This window comes from Triticum aestivum, chromosome 3B, assembly GCF_018294505.1.
Source record: "Triticum aestivum cultivar Chinese Spring chromosome 3B, IWGSC CS RefSeq v2.1, whole genome shotgun sequence".
In the NCBI taxonomy this organism is placed as follows: Eukaryota; Viridiplantae; Streptophyta; class Magnoliopsida; order Poales; family Poaceae; genus Triticum; species Triticum aestivum.
The window spans coordinates 289,032,348-289,035,430 of NC_057801.1; the positions used below are offsets into that span (position 1 = coordinate 289,032,348).

General features: G+C 40.8%; 1 long non-coding RNA gene across 1 annotated transcript; it reads left to right on the plus strand.

Moving 5' to 3' along the window:
• Positions 1-251: 251 nt before the first annotated feature.
• LOC123069748 (uncharacterized) lies at positions 252-2,379 on the plus strand. Its single transcript, XR_006432807.1, has 2 exons — positions 252-525; positions 606-2,379. It is a non-coding gene; the product is annotated as an uncharacterized lncRNA (long non-coding RNA).
• Positions 2,380-3,083: the final 704 nt, after the last annotated feature.

Here is a 3,083-nt window from a genome sequence, read left to right on the forward strand (position 1 = left end):
TCACACTAATGTGTTTTAATGCTAGTGGGTATATGTACTCCTGATATACATATACCTACACGAGCGCGCATCTACTATATCTAAATAGGGGCTCCCCACTACCTGATTTTCCTGCATTCTCGTGCGTCCAAGCTGATTATTTCCAGTCGTTTGATTGGCCATGTATGGCTCAGATCTGCAGTTGATTCCCCCGTGCTTCCTTTGGTTGACTACTTCCTTCCCACGGAAGCGGAAGCGAACCCCTCCTTCAATCCAATTGAAACGTGCATTGGGATCCCTCCTCATTAAGCGGGTCGGCCCATCTCTCCCATTCCCCATCTCCCATCTGAGCATCTCTCTCACCCCAAACAACACCCACCCGGCGACGGACGCATTCGAAGTCAGCCGCCACTATGGTGGCGATGGCGGGGCAGGAGCGCAAGGCAATCGATCTGGAGGATGGGTGGAATTTCAAGCAGAAGGGCAAGATCTACAACCTCATCAATATCCCCGAGCGCAAGCCAGAACTACAGTTTAGTTCTATAGGTAAGTCACCTCCATCCCCACCTCCCTCCGTCTATGCCTAGGCTAGGCCCGATTCGATCTGATTCGTTGCTGGCCTATAGTTTCCGGCCATGTTCCTCTCTTTTTGTCGCGCAGGACAAATTGGGAGCCTTCACCATGGCCGCCAATATCCATCTACGGGTACATCTTGCTCCCTTACTAGCTGCTCAATATTCTAGCCTAATGATGTGTTTATTAATCCCCAATTCATGAATTCTTGCTTCCTATCCTTTCAATTTGTTCATGTACCAGATTCAAGGGGCAATTACCTCACACATCTTGATCTGTCATCTCCTTTTTCCGAGTCAGGTTTGATGAAGATTTGGATAACTAGATAGATTTGTGTGGAAATTCTGTACACTTCGCTGATGTTCGCCGACATGCGATAGCTACAGATGCAGCCAAATTAATTTACCATGCATGTTCCGCAAATTTTCATTTAATGGTTTTATATCGTATATGGGGCAATGATTTCCTTATATATAAATTCTTACGATAAGATTGTGTGCGTTTGTAGATCAGGCATCACAAATAGTTGAATAAAAGCGTCAGGTATGAGCTACTACATTAATTGATTATGCATTGTGAGAATAGCTGGAGCGCTTGTGGCCATACTGCTCCATGTCTTATGTAGAATGAATATTGCTATCATGATTGCACTGTATGCCAAGTGAATATTTAGTCCGCCTAGATTAATGTTAGGATGCAGCATGTGCTTTATGATCCCAACTAGAAATTGGACAAGAACTATTTTTTTGGTCAGTGATGGTCTTTTCTCTCTGTTATGTAAATACGTGAAATATTTAAAAGGTGTTTTTCTTATTTCAAGTAATGCGTTATTTAGCAGTCCCATTTATAGAACTATTTACTTCCCCATTGCAAAAGTGTATATTTGACAGGTAAGAGTAGAGACGGTCTAGCATCCAGTAGATGTGAACACGATTTCAGTTTTGCCAAATGTCTTAACTTCAGTCATCACGTTAATTAACCCTTTTTATCTCCATATATATGGCTATCTCTGTCAGCATTTTCAACTTATGAAGCTGACAAGATAACATTCTTATTTATAAATGAAAATAGTGAAGCCTCTCCATGACTTTTGAGGGGGAAAAAGGTTGGCCTGCATGTTTCTTAATTTTGAAGGATTGCTACAGACGCAAGTGTATTGGATAATTTTGAAGAATTGCTTCCGACCGCAGGTGTATTGGTGGCCATCTCCAGATCTCACCTGGAGCAGCATCTGTTTTCTATCTCGCCGTCATCTATGGCTTAAGAATTCCAGTTTATGCATATTTGTTGCATTTGTTCTCACGCTGAACATTCAACTTGTCTATCTTCTTTCGTGATTAAACTTTGCAGGCCGTATAGGACGGGTTATACAATCCTATGTTGTTTTGAATCAACTCTTGTGTGTAGGAATGGAACGTAGACCATGGAAAATGCGGCATAACGGCAAAAGAACTATTCCGTAGGATACTTACACTTAGCCGCCACTTAGCAGCTAAACCACGAGCGCTTAAATATTTTTTGCATTTTAACACATATTTCTCGTACTTAATTGGTTCTGAAGGTCACAACTACGTACAGCTGGTCAATGAACTTGGTGGGTAATATAGATCTTCCAATTAACAAAATTTGTTTAATTAAATGTAAATTGAATATAGTTCTTATTTTACATTATTTATTATTACGTGGTTTTCCGTATTTTTTGGTCTAGGTAGTGATGACTTCCTAAATTTTCTCACCATTTTTTTCCTTCTTTTGGTCTCGCACATGTAATCTTAAAGGATTGGATTTACACCAAGGCATATCCATCTCACTACATTAGCCTCCCAATGGCTTTCACTGTGTAATATACATTGTAATACCTCTCTGTTAGATCATATTGGTCTTTGTTATTTGCACACTCTGACATGAGAACCAAACAACAATGGCATACTACCGCTGCTATTTTTGCACATCAAAGCGGCTCTATATTGGGTTGCCACTTTATCTTTGTTGCTGCCATCCATAACCTTGAGCTATCCATTTAATTTGATAATATATATTAACCTGTTATTTACTTTCTAAAGAAAATTCATAGCATATTTTATCGCAGCAACGCACGGGGTATCACCTAGTTTTATTAGAGACTGAGAACGAGTCAATGTTGTTTTCAGTGTATGTGTTCTATTGATTAAAATCTTGTTAGCAGCACATTGCCAACCCTATCAAACATTTCTGCTTGACAGAGAGACAAACAAAAAAAAACATAAAAATAAAAGCATGAAAACATACCGCATACGGATTACAACAATACCAGCATACAACAAGCATGAACCAGCTACGCGCTCAACGAAACTACTCACTCTGGGATACATGGTTCTATACTCGTATCGAGGAGGAACCGACAGACCAACCTACTCGTAGAAAACACTTGGCTGCGTGACTAAGGTCATGCAGAGGACTGGCCTTGCTGGGGCTCTCCTGGAAGATGAAGACTGAGCCAATCTTCATCTTCATCGTCCGACACTACTATGGGTTGAGGCTCTACTGCTGGA